The 16,594-nt window shown below is 44.2% G+C and overlaps 1 pseudogene; it reads right to left on the minus strand.

Moving 5' to 3' along the window:
- Nucleotides 1-9,574: 9,574 nt before the first annotated feature.
- On the minus strand, nt 9,575-12,930 carry LOC135873687 (uncharacterized; annotated as a pseudogene).
- Nucleotides 12,931-16,594: the final 3,664 nt, after the last annotated feature.

Below are 16,594 nucleotides of genomic sequence, written 5' to 3' on the forward strand. Positions count from 1 at the left end.
ACCCTTGGTGAGAAAGGACCAAGTAATACAGAGGGAGACTTAGTGTCTCTCCCTCCGGCCCAGGAAGGGTGAGCATTGTTAGCCCCGGTGCTGGTCTGAGCAATGTGAAATCTCCAGTGAGTGAAAGATCTTAAGAGTTGTACTAACCAATTGTAACAACGACATGTTCAGGAAACAAAAGGGTGCTGCGGCGGACTCGGGAGTCCCGCAGTCATGGGCAATGGCATCAGTGGTGGGTTCAAGCCTGGATGTACAGGCATGGGAGCGCGGACATGGTAGTCCGGCTGCCTGGTCAGCTGGTGTCATGGGAGGCAGGTGAACCTATGCCCAAGCCACAGGAGAGGCAGCCAAGAGGGACAGGACCCTGCTACCTCTTTCAAAGGGAGGGTGAGGACCTCTCCCAGCTGGAGAGGGCTCTCGCCAAGGTGGGATACAATCCCTGGGATTCCGTGACGGAGCTTTAGAAAAGCCTGCATTCTTGGCAGGATTTGTTGAATCTGTATACTGAGTATGAAAAGCAGAAGGGTGAAAACCTAGGGGCAGATGTGGGATTAATTTGGACTGCAGCTGCCATGTGGTATCAGATGCTGTCGGGACCGAAAGAGGAGTTGAGGAGAAGGGAAGAGGTGTGTACCCGACAGCTGGTGGAAATTGAGCAACTGAAAGCGCAGATCACTAACCAGGTGCCAACCCAGACCTATGCCCAGGACAAGTTGCAAGCCTTGAGACAGGACTTCCAGGCGGAAAAGGCAGAACTCACCCGCCTGGAAGCACTGGCTAAGCAAGTACTGGTCCTTCAGGGACTCATCAAAGACTTGACCATTCATGCCCAGCATACGCTGCACCAGCATTGTGCTTGCCATGAAAAGAAAACAGAACCGTTAAAACGTCAATTGGCCGTGCATTCTGTCCAGGTGGTGAGCTTCACAGGGGGATGAATCAGGTGACCCTTGTGAGGGCTGGCTTTGATCTCACCCTTTGTGAGGCTCCTCAATTTTGGGCGGAACCTTTGCACCCCTATAGTGGCCCTCATTAAGACTGAGGAGAGGTCCAGCTGGTGAAGGGGGAGAAGGTCGTATGTATGGCACCCCCAACTACGAGGAGAGCACCCCGTGGGGTAATTATGAAGAGGAAAGGGACCAGGAGGGATGGGGGCTAGCTAAGGAGCCCACCCTCCTTGCTAAATTGGTAATGAAACAAAGCCTGTACCCATGGAAAAGGGCAATTCAGTGAAAAAAACAGAATCAGGTCCAGACAAGCAGGCAGGCAACAGTTTGGAAATTGGAAAAAAGAGAGTGAGAAGTTCCCTCTGCAGAGTCTGGAGGGAATTAAGCAGTTAAACGTAATGGTGTTAAAAAGGGAAAGTGTTCAAGGAAAAAGAAAAATCTTGGTTTCTTTGCAGCCTTTCTGAAAGAAAAACGGGCCCTTTTCCAAAGGAATGTCTGTAAATAATCCAGGCAGAGAGGTTATCGAAGTGAAATCATTTAGCAAATTTGACTAACTTATTCATAGTCAAAAGAACACTCCTGGTGTGTTGTAGGTTTAAGATGAATTGGTGTCGTTTTAAATAATACCACTAAAATTCATTTGAATCTTCCATTCAAATGTGCAAAACCAAGAAACACTTTTGCCAGACACAGGTAACTAGTGTGGTTTAACTTTTTGGTATTTTAGCAGCATTTAACCCTTAAGGTAACTCAATGCTTTACAAAATTTAAACTCTTTTAAATAAAGACCAAAGTCATGGCTGCAGCAGGGCAGTCAAAGCCAGGAGAATGGGGGGGGGGGGGGGGAATTAAATCTGTTTTTTTGTAACAAAATAGCAGATAAGAGCTGTAGTAAAAGAGAGACTGCCCCACACTGAGCCTTAAGGTGGCTCTGTGTAATCAAACTGTCACTTTGCTAAAGGGAGCCACAATAGGTTGTGTTTTTTCTTTTCCAAATCACTGTTTTGGAAGCAGGAGTTAAAAGTAATAACTTGGGTGAATGTTGATTGTGTCCCTTTTAAGACAGAGTCTCTGAGCTGCTGATACTTTCTAGCTTGCATTTGGATTTAAAGCTATCTGTGTTAGGTAATTTGCATTAACTGATAAAGGTAAAAGCCATTGAAATCTGGCCTGCCTATAGAACGAACAAAGGAAAATATGGGGGTAATTCCTCTGTCTTGCTGATTGCAGGCAAAGGTTTTTGTAAAGAGAGGAATATTTTAAGCAAGAATCTGCCCCCCCCCTCCCTTCTACACATTCTTTTTTTTTTTTTCTTTCAGAAAAACAGGAAAAGCTGATACTAGCTGCAAAGTTTCAGAGTAGCAGCCGTGTTAGTCTGTATCCGCAAAAATAACAGGAGTACTTGTGGCACCTTAGAGACTAACAAATTTATTAGAGCATAAGCTTTCGTGGGCTACAACCCACTTCTTCGGATGCATATAGAGTGAACCATATATTGAGGAGATATATATATACACACACATACAGAGAGCATGAACAGGTGGGAGTTGTCTTACCAACTCTGAGAGGCCAATTAAGTAAGAGGAAAAAAACTTTTGAAGTGATAATCAAGATGGCTCAGTACAGACAGTTTGATAAGAAGCAAGTGTGAAAATACTTACAAGGGGAGATAGATTCAATGTTTGTAATGGCTCAGCCATTCCCAATCCCTATTTAGCCCTGAGTTGATTGTGTCTAGTTTGCATATCAATTCCAGCTCAGCAGTCTCTCGTTGGAGTCTGTTTTTGAAGTTTTTCTGTTTTAAGATAGCCACCCGCAGGTCTGTCAAAGAATGGCCAGACAGGTTAAAGTGTTCTCCCACTAGTTTTTGAGTATTATGATTCCTGATGTCAGATTTGTGTCCATTAATTCTTTTGCGTAGAGACTGTCCGGTTTGGCCAATGTACATGGCAGAGGGGCATTGCTGGCACATGATGGCATATATCACATTGGTAGATGTGCAGGTGAACGAGCCACAGATGGTATGGCTGATGTGATTAGGCCCTATGATGGTGTCACTTGAATAGATATGTGGACAGAGTTGGCATCGGGCTTTGTTACAAGGATAGGTTCCTGGGTCAGTGTTTTTGTTCAGTGATGTGTGGTTGCTGGTGAGTATTTGCTTTAGGTTGGGGGGTTGTCTGTAAGCGGATACAGACTAACACGGCTGCTACTCTGAAACCTATCTTAAAACAGAAAAACTTCAAAAACAGACTCCAATGAGAGACTGCTGAGCTGGAATTGATATGCAAACTAGACACAATCAACTCAGGGCTAAATAGGGATTGGGAATGGCTGAGCCATTACAAACATTGAATCTATCTCCCCTTGTAAGTATTTTCACACTTGCTTCTTATCAAACTGTCTGTACTGAGCCATCTTGATTATCACTTCAAAGGTTTTTTTCCTCTTACTTAATTGGCCTCTCAGAGTTGGTAAGACAACTCCCACCTGTTCATGCTCTCTGTATGTGTGTGTGTATATATATATCTCCTCAATATATGGTTCACTCTATATGCATCCGAAGAAGTGGGTTGTAGCCCACGAAAGCTTATGCTCTAATAAATTTGTTAGTCTCTAAGGTGCCACAAGTACTCCTGTTATACTAGCTGCAAAGCAACCCAAAATACCATGAGTCTACTGTCACAATAGAAATGTTGTGTCCTATATTGTGTCCTGTCGTTTATTTTATCGCGAGCACTGTTGTATAGTAAATGCTGCCAGGAAACATTCTTAGGCAGCAGACCGTATATTGGGAGAAATTGGTTTTGGAGCAGGAATTATACATACTGTAGACCTGGAGGTAATTAAGAATAAATTAAGCTCTGTGTCCCAGCTACACGAAGCCCAATACAGAAACAAATTGGAAGAGAAAAAGGGGGCCATTCCCTGAAATCAAAATGGACTGGACCCTCTGCCATAATAAACCATCTCAACCTACTGGTATACCATAGTAAAAACAATGAAAAATTGAAATAGGTACATGTTTCACAAATTAAACCTTTTGCATGATTAATAATGTCTTGAGTTTTTGACAGGAAAGGACTCCTGGAATTCAGAACATAAAACACTGCTCAACCACTACTACCTCCAAACCCATAAAACCTCAGTATAAGGATAGCTGGGGGAAGCCCACTGCCATCTTTCCCCTGGCCAAGAATAATTCTCCTTCCACATCCTTTTCGGTTATCCAATGATGTGGGGTAATCTTTGAAAATGATATACTCTGGACATCAAGTGGGTGGGTCTGTACCCCAGTGAGAGTCGCCTCTCCCTAGTAGTGTACCAGCTTCAGCTACCCGGTAAATTAAAATGAGCACATGCCAATCAATTCAAAACATAGGTTTCTGGTCATGGCATCGTGGGCCTCAGTTGTGGACCAGCCACCTGCCTGGACCATCCAGGGTTCTAGCTATCTATCATTATTCAGATAATGCCATGATTATGAGGAGGGAAGATACCTCCAAAGGCTCTCCCTGGCTCTAGCTACTGATGGGAGCCCAAGCCATCGTGTGGCTGGAGTGGAGGGGCCATGGAGACAGTGCATAGTCTGGATAGACACACCAGGGCCACAGCAAAATACCTGGTGGGTGGCCCCGAGCCTCCCCTGAATCCTACTCCAGGCCACCACAGGAGGAACAGGGTTGTCCCAATGGAAGTGGAATGGGAAGCCCTTTGGCAAGCAATAGCAATTACTGATTTCGGGGCATAATGTTGTTGTTGTAACCTCCTAGACCAGGCAAATAACATCCATGATGAAAGCCAGGGAGGGCGGTAGCAGGACAACTAATAATTTAGGGAGTTTTCATCTGTGCCTCAGTTTCCCCAATAGGCACATTTGTGTTGTTCTTTTTCTTTTTCTTTCCCTCTTGCTTAGTTAACAGGACAAAGCAGTAATAGTGAGAGCCCAGGGACACCCCAAACAGGAGTGGTGGGACCGCTCTTGCTGCTTCAAGCCTGCAAAATTTGTCAGGGCAAGATCATATATGCAATTGTGGCTTAGAATCCTACGTTAGGCATCATGTATTATCTGGGATTGGGTGGTCCATCGCGATGTGTGGGAGGTGGCTCCCTCCAATGACATGGCTAAGCAGTATGTGCTGACTACATCTTCTATCCACACATATGGATTGCAGAAGGCAACACTTGGCAGCTGTGGCCTGTAGAGCCCCCTCAAATGATGTGTAAAGAAAAGGCAGTGCCAGGCTGCTTTTATGAGGTAGGTCAACACATCTTCTGGGAAGGGGAGGCATCGGGATATGCCCCCCCTAAGGCCCATGTGTTTACCAATACCTCTGCATGTGTTTGGAAGACCACCTACCCCAGGGTGCCTCTCTACTTGCGGTTAAGATCACGAACACAAAATTTTTCAGTGCATTGGCCCATTGTTATGCAAAGACTGTTAAACACAACATAGTTAGAAACATTAATTTTTCATGGATAACACCCAATGTGTTTCTCCCATTGGCACACACCTGAGAGCAACTTTCCATATTCCAGACAGATGCCGCCGCCTCCTCCTCCATGGTGTTAAAACACACATTTAACCTGGAGAAAGCTGCCTTTGCCACTGCCGTTCGCGTGGGGCATCTATGCCAACAGGGGGATGTGTTATGCTATGTAACTAATGAAGCCAGAAGTCACTAGTGTATGCAAGTGTTGCTGCCCTAATACTTTTATGTATGCTATATCGTTGTTTATGTAGAAGGCCAACCGTAACCCTTGCCACCATACTAGGGGGAGGATGGAAACCTAAGTGATGACCCCTCCAACAAATTGTTGATTTGGGGGCCAAGGGAGGGATGGGACTGTCACACCCCAAGGCCCCCTCCCTTAGGGAGTCCCCTGGGTAGGTAGAGCAGCACTGTATATTGCTAATGCTGTTGCAAGCATCGCAAAGCATTTTGGGGAGGGTTAAAGATGTGTGAGTGGAGAGTGGAAGATTCTGTTGCAGGAGTACGAGAGGCTGGGGGGGGGGGAGGGAAAGAAAGAAGAAAGCAGAGAACAGGTTAACTCAACACTGCAGCTAGCAAGCTCAGTCCAAAGATAAGAAGCTGACTCCAGCCCAAGGCCAGCTGCTACCTGCCAAGACAGAAGGGGGGGGGGGGGGGAGTCCAACCCCCCCCCCCCCCCCCCCCCCCGCCCAGCCGTGAGAAAGGAAAGTTGTTGAACAAAATGCAGGGGCCGGGAAAAGGAGCGAAACGGCGAAGGCCAGCCAAGAACAAACAGAACTGTCTCATGGCCCTGAAACTGGTGTGTTTTGGGGAAAGTTAAAGAAACCACAGAAAGCTGGTTTGGACTGGCACAAAGAGCACCAGGAGCAGAGCTCTCTGAACGAACCCCCCCTCTGTCCCCCCGTCCCCCCGCAGGAGCACAGGACTTAAAACCCTCCTGAGAACTGAAGCAACTCGGAGAGCAATAGCAGACCTGGACGTCCTGGGGCCAGGACAGCACTCCTGTCCACCTCCCCTGCCCCCCCCCCCGCCCCTTCACCCAGACCTGGGCCATTAACGCTTTCTTTCTTCCCCTGAGTGACATGGAAGCATCCCAGCACTCTCTGCTGTTGTTTTATTATTTTATCAATAAAGCTTTAACATTTAGACACTTGGTGTGACTCATCATCTCCTGATCAACTGTAGCCCCAGGCAGACTGGTAACGAAAATCTGTCACAATAGAATTCATTAATAGGTGGAAGGCTTTCCTTTATAGCTTGCCTCTAGTTCTGGAGTTCTTGCTTCTTAGTGTGTGTGGTGTGGGTTTTTTTGTTTTGTTTGTTTTTTGAGTGTTTAGTTTTGTTGTGTTTTTTTTTTAAATACTGACTTGCCCTTAGAATTCCTTCTTTGCATGCAATGGTTCAATTTCTATGTGTGCTTATTCCTGAACTGTGCAAAAACGTTCCAGATAAAATGCAGTCTCACCTCTCATAACACACACACACACACCCCGCCCCGCTTTGACATTTCTCCAGAAGATTAACTACCTATGTAATACAATCAATATGACTAAACCCCTCTGGACAGGGAGAAAATGTCAGCCATGATGTAAGGCATGTAGACATCCATGACTACATGGTAAGGACTAGTGCATGACCTGCTAAAGAAGGTGAATTTGGGGTGGGTGGGGGGGTTAAATGTCCTATTCAGCTAAATATATGTACCTCTCAATGAGGGATGTTGAGAGGAGAGGGTTGGGATGTGTACAGTTGTGTACATGTCCTTGCTCAGGAAGGGTGTCTTGCACAGTCTTCTACACTACCCCCAGGCATGAGACCACAGCAGGAGAAACAGAGAAATGATGGGTCAGTGCTGGCCTTGCTGGGGTGAGGACAAAGGATTAGGGCTAGAATTTTATATTTGGTGGTGGGTTGAGTTCTTTTTATTTAAAAAAAAAAAAGAGGTAAGGGCTAGTGCAAGGACTTGGAGAGGAGGCTCATCTGGCTGGATGGCCTGGCAATATGTGATCCTGTACATGAGTGGGTGTCAGATGAACATACAAAACTGAGGTTTTTGCTCTTTAAAGAAAATGAAAGAGGTCTGCTCTGAAATGTTGAGGGAGGAGGAAGAAGCAGCAGGCTTTGGCTTGCCTACAAGGAACACTAGACAAGACGATTGACCTAAATTAACCTAATTCTCCCCCACCAAAAACATTCCTTTCATAGGATGGTTTTTGATTGCTGACTGATCGCATTTGTTATCCAAACAAACAGCCATGCTTTGAATAAAGTTTTTTTTGGACATTGAAGCCCATGCAGTGTAGCCAAGAGTAAACTGGATTTACTTGCTTCTCACTTGGCATAATCTTGCACTCATTGCTTGTTGTGGATACAAACATCTTTCTTTTGTCTGAATTGTAGCAATGCTCTGGAATATTTAGTGGCTTGTATACTTGAAATGAGAATTATTTTAATGGCAGAAACCAGAAGTGCATTAGTGAAATGTAGAATGTCCTAGCACCATCTGCTGGGTGAACAGATGGCAAGTAATCATCCATACACATCATACACCGCACTCAATAATCTATTTTTGCTGCTTGCCAGTGTGAAAGAGTATAGAACAAACCTTTGCTGAGCAACTCAACTAAATACGCATTCCATCTTCGGGCTCTGTTGATCTGAGTGCTTAACTAAACAAAATGACTTGAGAGTTGAATTTAGTTTTATTAACTTACCTTAACAGCAACTAATAGTACAATACTATTTGTGTCTTATATCCTATACTAACAAACTAGAAAATTGGTCAGGATAACAATTCAGGTTTTTGCAATCAAATCACACAACCAGAATAGAAAATTACACTTACAGTCAACTGCTGTCTTGGGAAGATGATTTTGTTTAAATTTTTGACCGAGATGCCTCAGATTAAGGCCTCTCTTGTGCTAATTGACTCCACTCTAGTGTTAACCCTCTACCTACAAGGTGATTCGTTGTAAATACTAGAGAAAATAGTTATTGATCAGTTCACTTTTCTCCCTTTACCTAACAGTTAGTTCTGGTTGGTTTAGTCTGTGCAGATTCTCTTCCATGTACATGGATCATACAGTTGTTTTCAGCTTCTGCTCTGTTTGGAGGCTCAATTCACATCTGTAAAAATATCTGAAGCTTCCTGTAGCACATGAAACAATATATCCAATCTCACGGTCTTCTTAATTCTTATTAAAGCTGCTATGCAAACCTTTATGCTTCTTACTGCAGCTGAATGGCAGCTTCTGTATCCACTCCCTGTTTCATGTCTCTAGCAAGTCAGTGGCAATCACAATGTTAACATGATGAGTCTGCTTGAGGAGGAAGGGTGGCAGTACTGGATAAATACACAAACTGAGCATGACCATTCCAAATGGGGTATCCATATGTCACCCTAGTATTACACCGGGCAGGTCTACACTATCTCTTAAATCAACCTAACTTATGTCACGCAGGGGTGTGAAAGACACCCCCTCTCCCTTGAGCAACACTAGCGACCTAAGCGCTGTCTCCCACCGACATAACTTCCGCCTCTGAGGTGAAGTAACTTATGCGGACAGGAGAGCGCTCGCCTGTCAGCATAGAGCATCTTTATCGGATGTGCTACAGCATCGCAGCTGCATTGGTGCAGTTGCGCTGCTTATCGCTTGTAATATAGACCTTCGTTCAGATCTCCGGTTTTACTCTGAGTTGAAATGTGGAGTCTCTTGGTAGTCCATCGATCCGATGATGACAAATCTGTGCAGATCATCAGTTGTTGGTCTCATGGTGTGCCCTCTGATGTCTATACAAGCCAATTCTAGAGGTGCACATTTTGCTGCAGATGGTGCATGGGAAGTTCGCGATCAGTGGATTGTGCGCTGCTGATGCTCTGTGACGTCGTTCGCGTGCCTCTTGTAGACGCCGGCAGCGGTCTTCCTCAAAGGCGATGCAGGTATTTCTGACTGTTGCATGCCACTGTGTTCTATCGCTGGCGGCGTCCTCAAGGTCCCTAGGTTTGATACTGCTGTACTGCAGATTGGCTTTGATGGTGTCCTTGTAACGTTTCCGTGGACGACCTATATGCCGGATGCCCTGGGAGAGCTCACCATACAGAAGCTGGCGGGGGATTCTGTTGGCATCCAAGCGGCTGACATGACCGGTCCAACGTAGCTGTGACTTCATGATCATCATTTCGATGCTTGTCATCTGGGCTCTCTCGAGGACTTCGAGATTGGGCACTTTGTCTTGCCAGCGGATCTTCATGATGTTACGGAGGCAGCGCATGTGAAATGCTTCGAACTGCTTGATGTGACACCTATATAGTGTCCATGTTTCGCATCCGTACAAAAGAGATGAAAGAACAACAGCTCTGTACACAAGCAGTTTTGCTGACATCCGGATGTTATGGTGATTTAAAACTTTGACACCCAGACAGCCAAGTGCCTGGCTTGCTTTGGATATTCGTGCATTGATCTCATTATCCAGTGATCCATCACTGGATATGACACTACCCAGATATTTAAAGTTCTCCACTACTTTCAGCTGAGTGCCGTCGATGGAGATACTCGGGACAGAAGCATTTGATCCAGGTGCAGGTTGATGGAGAACTTCTGTCTTTCCGAGGCTGATAGTTAGTCCGAAAAGTTGCGAGGCCTCAGCAAACTTGTTGACAATGTGCTGAAGATCATTTTCAGTGTGAGCCATGAGGGCACAATCGTCAGCAAAGAGTGCCTCAAGAAGGAGTTTCTGCACTGTCTTAGTCTTTGCATTCAGGCGACGGAGGTCAAAAAGTGAACCATTGTCCCGGTATTTCAAGTATATACCTCGGTCCAGATCTTTCACTGCATGGTTAAGGACACATGCAAAGAACAGGTTAAATAGGACAGGAGCGAGAACACATCCTTGTTTCACGGCGTTGGTGATGTTAAAGGGGGCTGATGTGGCTCCATCAGACAATACTTCGCCTGTCATGCTGTCATGAAAAAGGCATATAATCTGGACAAATTTTCTTGGGCAGCCAAGTCATGTTAGAATGGTCCAAAGGGCTTCCCCGTTGACGGTATCAAACGCCTTTGTCAGATCTATGAAGACAGCATACAGGTGCATGTTCTGTTCAATGCACTTCTCTTGTATTTGTCTGACAGCAAACACCATGTCGACTGTGCTCCGGCCAGGTCGAAAACCACATTGACTTTCAGGTAGATTTGCCTCGGAAATACTGGCTATTAGGCGGTTCAAGATGATGTGGGCGATGATCTTCCCTCCAACAGAGAGGAGGAATATGCCTCTATAGTTTCCACATTCTGCTTTGCTGCCTTTGTTCTTGAAAAGAGAGACAATAGTAGCATCGCGAAGGTCCTGTGGTATGTTTTCATCCTCCCAGATGTTGATGATCACACTGTGGAATGCTGCTAGTGCTGCTGGACCTGCTGCTTTATATATCTCTGCTGGTATCCCATCTTTTCCAGGAGCTTTCCCTGAACTCATCTGGCTAACAGCTTTCTTAATCTCATCTATAGTGGGCGGAAAGTCAAGATCTGTCAGAGCAGGTTGTTGTGGAATTTCATTAAGGACATTATTATTCACGGTTGATGGTCTATTGAGAAGGTTGCTAAAGTGTTCTCGCCAGCTTTCGTTGATGCCTTCTTTATCTTTAATCAGCGTTGTGTTGTCTAATGAGAGCAATGGGGTGGTCCTTGGTTTAAAGGGTCCATAGACAGTCTTAATAGCACTGAAGAACATCTTTAAGTTGTGGGTCTCAGCATAGTGCTCAATTTCTTTGGCTTTGCTCTCCCACCAGTTGTCTTGTATCTTTCTGTGTTTTGCTCTGAAGGTACTTGAAATGGTCCCGTTTAGAGACTGAGGAGGGGTCATTCTGCCATTCGATAAAGCACTTTTCTTCCAGTGCTGAGCATATTTCTTCTTGGTTCTCATCAAACCAATCCTGATGTGTTCTTTTCTTTGGTCCAAGAGATGTTATTGCTGTGTCAGTCACTATCTGCTTGAACTGGTCCCACTTTTCGGTTACAGTACCGATCAGTTGTCTGTGGGATGTCAATTTGTCATCAAGACTCTTCTGGAATTTGTTGAAACATTGAGCATCCTTCAGTTTGGCTATATTGAAAGCAGGTCGCACATGCTTAGGGCGTCTGTGCCGAGAAGGAACGATGTAGAGTTGAAGAGATGTCCTGACTAATCTGTGATCTGTCCAGCACTCTGCGCCTCACATTACTCTGGTAATCAATACGTCTCGGATGTCTCGCCTTCTAACAATGGCATAATCTATCAGATGCCACTGTTTGGACCTAGGGTGCATCCACGTCGTTTTGTATTTGTCCGCTTGTCGGAACAGAGTGTTGGTAATGGTCAGGTCATTTTCAGAACAAAGACTCAAAAGAAGTAATCCATTATTGTTCATTTTGCCCACACCATGTGGCCCGATTACTCCTTTCCAGTTCTTGCTGTCAGCCCCGACTCGGGCATTGAAATCTCCAAGTAGGAGTAGTTTATCTGTTACAGGTGTGGCCTTGATCAGTCTGTCGAGATCTTCATAGAATTGTTCCTTTGAGTTGTCAGAGCATGTTAAAGTGGGTGCATATGCACTGATGATGGTGACATGACTTTTGGCATTTAGTGGGAAGCGTAGCTTCAGCAATCTTTCATTGATACCCACTGGAAGGTCTGGGAGTTGATGCATCAATAAGGTTTTTATTGCCAGACCAACTCCGTGTATTCTGTCCTCTGTCTCAGTCTTACCCTTCCAGAAGAAGGTGTAACCACCTCCTGGTTCACTCAAGAAACCTTCCCCAGGCAATCTTGTTTCACTTAATGCCACTATATCGATGTTGTAGTGGACTAGTTCTCGAGCAATGAGGGCTGTCCTTCTCTCAGGTCTTGCAACAGCTTCTCGATCCATGAGGGTATGAACATTCCATACACCAATGGTAAGTTTTCTCAAATTTTTCTTTTGGTTTCAGCCGCAGATTGGGTTAAACTGCCAGCCATGGCTTGCTGGCCAGTTGTTGTAGGGCAGGCAATTTTTAGGCCACCTTTTCTAGGCCCCTCCCTTACTAGGGTGAGCAGTGCTGTCCTGAAGAGGGCTGCTCAGACGCCTGGGATGCTGCCGGGCAACTCTGCTGCCCCAAGTACAGAGTTGGACGACCACCTATCCACAGGCCGCCTGCGTGCAGGATTGGGACTACAACTCCCAGTGGTAACCTTGACCTGTCGCTTTGCCCCTCCCCCATCGCCGCAGGACTTGGGTAGTATGATGATGATGTTTGGTGATTTGCACAGGACCTGTGCGTGAAAGCTTTTTAAGTGGTAGAGCCGTTGCACGGGAGCAATCCCACTCTCTCGACCTTAGAAGCCAGACACCAATGGTACGAAAAATCGTCATGACTGGTAACTTCTTTGGTTGCAGTGGATAGCCTTGACGTCTTTCGTGCCTCGTCAAGTCCTTCGCTTTCCACAAAGCGTTGCAGACCCGCCTTCTTGGCCATTGGATCTTAGTGATCTCTTTCGCCCAATCCGCCGGAGCTGACGTCGCATGCAGGGTAGGCATATCCCAAATTCACTGAGGGTTTGAGTCCCATCAGTTACACCCACCTGGTTTAGCCGGCCTGTCGAAGCCGTTGCCCGGGGTATGGCCGCTGCGCATGCTGCAGCTACTTGGAGCCACAGGTGAGAGCTGAGTGACAGGTGGGGACCAAAGTGGACGGACTACCCCCAAAGGGTACGACAAGTCCCCCCATCAGAGGTACTACCCCTCCCTGGCCACCCCATACACCCCAGAAATGCGGAGTAGTGGGCTGAATACTGACTGACCACCAGGAAACCCCGAATGTCATCTGCTTGTTGTGTAGACTTGGGCAAGTCAACTTCTGTGTCCAAGTTAAAAAAGAGGGGAGGGATCATAATGCATGACTCTTTCCTACCTGACTGTGGTGTCTTGACTAATTAGTCAACACTATGCAGCTTTTCAGAATGTCAGTCATCCATTTCCATTTGTACAATAACAAGAAACATTGGCTTTGAGGGCAGGAAATACAATGATGAACTTCTCCTAAAGGTTCAGTATAGCCTTCTAGATAGCACCACTGCCAAAGTCAGTCAAGCTTGTTAGGCAAAAATTAACTCTCTTTAAACTGTGTCGCTTTTTAAACTGCAGATGTATTTAATTTGTAAAAATATAGATCTGCCCTCTTTAGAAGTCTTTGCTTTAGCATAATGAATTTGATAATGGTATATCTAGTTAGTTGTAGCTTTTCCTAAAGAACTCCCGCTATATCATCCTAACTTAATGTCAGCTTTGTGATCTCTTTGTGGCAAAGGGAAACATTTGTTTATCTAGAACAGTGGTTCCCAAACTTTAACAACCTGTGAACCCCTTTCATTAAAATGTCAAGTCTCGCGAACCCCCTCCTAAAAATGAATATTTCCAGGGATTTTCTCCTTTACCTGAGTATAAATTATAAAAGCAGTCATCTTGGAAATATAAAATTTGTTTTTATTACTTGCTTATTACACACTTATTAATTATTATTTATCATTACAATATTTTTATTACATTATGAAAATGGCAACACTCTTCCAAGATCTCACTTTCGTAGCTTGTATCACTTTGATTAAGCCTGTTATAAGACAAGGCTCCTATGTTTCATCAAGGAGTATCAGATGTGAAAGAGCATGAAGGTATTTAAGAAGCCAACTCAAAGAGTTCCTCCTACACAAGCATTCAGGTCTTGAGCAGTCCAGGCAAACTCACATTACAACAAAGCTTAAACTTGTTCTTCATAAAAATTTTAAAAACAAGACTAGCTACCTATTTAATTTTAAAAACAGCAAAAAATATCCACCTCCCTTTCTATTTCTTATAAGGAGTCTTGAAGTTTGATAGATATGCTTGCTTTCATCTGCTTAGCTCTTGGAAGTCCAGGGGCTCCATGCTGCTGGCCCTGTGCTGCCCGGGGTCCCTAGGGACCATTAGGGAATTTTTTTCCTGAGAACCCCCTGTAACATTTCACGAACCCCAGTTTGGGAACCACTGATCTAGAACATTAGTTTGTTTGCTCACTTGTTCAAGCCAAATATTAGCTTTAAAAGAAAAAAACTTATTTTTTTCCCTGTCAGCTGAACACATTAAATTAAAATGTGCTAAATATGCTTTTGCATTGAGTCACTCTTTAACCTGAATAAATCATCTTCCTGATCATTAATACAATTATGCAGAGGTTTTAAATCACTCTTAGTAGAATCTGCTTAGGCCATATAGGAGAGCTTAGTAGTGATAATTTTGATTACTATCCCTTGCTAACTTGATTATACCATTCTACATCATGTTGGCTTATGACAAACTCTGAACACTAATGTATGTTTTCTAGTAGTTTCAAATATTCATTTAGGTATTAATTTTGCATATCCCTAGAGGTTTTGAGACTTCTTGCAGACTAATTAAAATGCATGCCAATGAAATGGACCAACGGATGCTGATATATTGGTACACAGTGTCCTCATTCTGTCTAAGCAGGCTTATGTTCATCTCAATCAGACAGCAGCATGGACCTCTTAAATGTCTGCCCTCAAAACTGAAAAATGAGAACACATGTATTAGAACAGCTTCCTTTTTCATCATTACTGTACTGTCCTCTCCTTTGGGGAATATGGCTGTCCTATAGGTATCACATCTGAATCATGGAAACCTGTTGTTGTGTTGATCTCTTGCCCATAAGTGAAAAACCATGCCATCAATGCAACAGCTACTGTATGACTAAACCAATGGCTAGTGAATTGTTGATAGAAACAAACTTTAGTGTTTTGGGTCAAGTGCTTAAAATATAGTGTTTATACTTTAAAGTGGGCTATAGCCCATGAAAGCTTATGCTCAAATAAATTTGTTAATCTCTAAGGTGCCACAAGTACTCCTGTTCTTTTTGCGGATACAGACTAACATAGCTGCTACTCTGAAACTTTACAACTTCTAGCGCTTAAAATGAGGAGAATTAAAAGTGTGTGGTTGCGTGAAGAGAAGGGTTGGCCTCTCTCCCAAACTGGTGCTCCCTTTGGAAGAACAGTTGTATTTAGCAATGGCTATCCACCATTCCTTGATTTCTAGTGAATTAGAAGGAGCAGGATTAATAAGGGCAGAGGATGTATAAGCAATGTTTGTGTGGTACTTTAGCAAAGATGTTTTGGACAGTGCTGTTCTCTTAATGTTTCTACATTATAATACAAAATTTCTAAAGCTTGATACCTAAGTGCTCAAACCCAAGCAAACCTTGAGTACTTTTTCCTATACAAGGAAGCTAATTCTAGTTGATCTAACATAAATTCAGTTGAAGAGGCAAGCCAAAAAAAGTGGAGGGCGTTATGAAATGGAATTGCTTCTTCCCATGGTGACTTTGTTCTGAAGCCTGACAGAAGAACTATGGCCCACTGGAGTATCCATTTCTGAACTTCAATCAAATGCTGCCCAGAGCAAAGCAATTTTGGGGCCCCTTCCATAAAAAAAAGTTGCAATGCTATAGAATACTATATTCTCATGGGGGCCCCTGCGGGGCCTGGGGCAAATTGTCCCACATGCGCCCCCCCCCCCCACTTTGGGTGGCCCTGCCCATCCAACATCTAGTACAACTATCTTACAGAAATGTTTAATAGCAACTTGAGTGAAATATCAAAAGCAGGAAATTGGAAAATTACTTCTGTTTCTTGTGACTATTAGGCTTTTAACGTCTCTTTTCCCTATAATTATCCAGATCTGCAAAACTTTTGGCATATCCCTAGGCTCCCTCATATTCATGGTCATGATCCTCCTCCTCTCATAAAAGATGTATTCTTGTGCATGTTCCCTTAGAGGAACTAGTAGAGGATTTGCTGGGATGGTCAGACATGCTTTAACTTTATAATAGGTATCAAGTATCAGAGGGGTAGCCGTGTTAGTCTGAATCTGTAAAAAGCAACAGAGGGTCCTGTGGCACCTTTAAGACTAACAGAAGTATTGGGAGCATAAGCTTTCGTGGGTAAGAACCTCACTTCTTCAGATGTAAGTCATAATATATAGGTATGTTTATATATTATGTTTATAATCGGTATGTTTCATGTATAGACTCAGTTCATTCTAAACACTTTTTGTGACTTTTTTCCCCTCTTGCTTGGTAGGTAATACTT

This window comes from Emys orbicularis, chromosome 2 (genome assembly GCF_028017835.1).
Source record: "Emys orbicularis isolate rEmyOrb1 chromosome 2, rEmyOrb1.hap1, whole genome shotgun sequence".
NCBI lineage: Eukaryota > Metazoa > Chordata > Testudines > Emydidae > Emys > Emys orbicularis.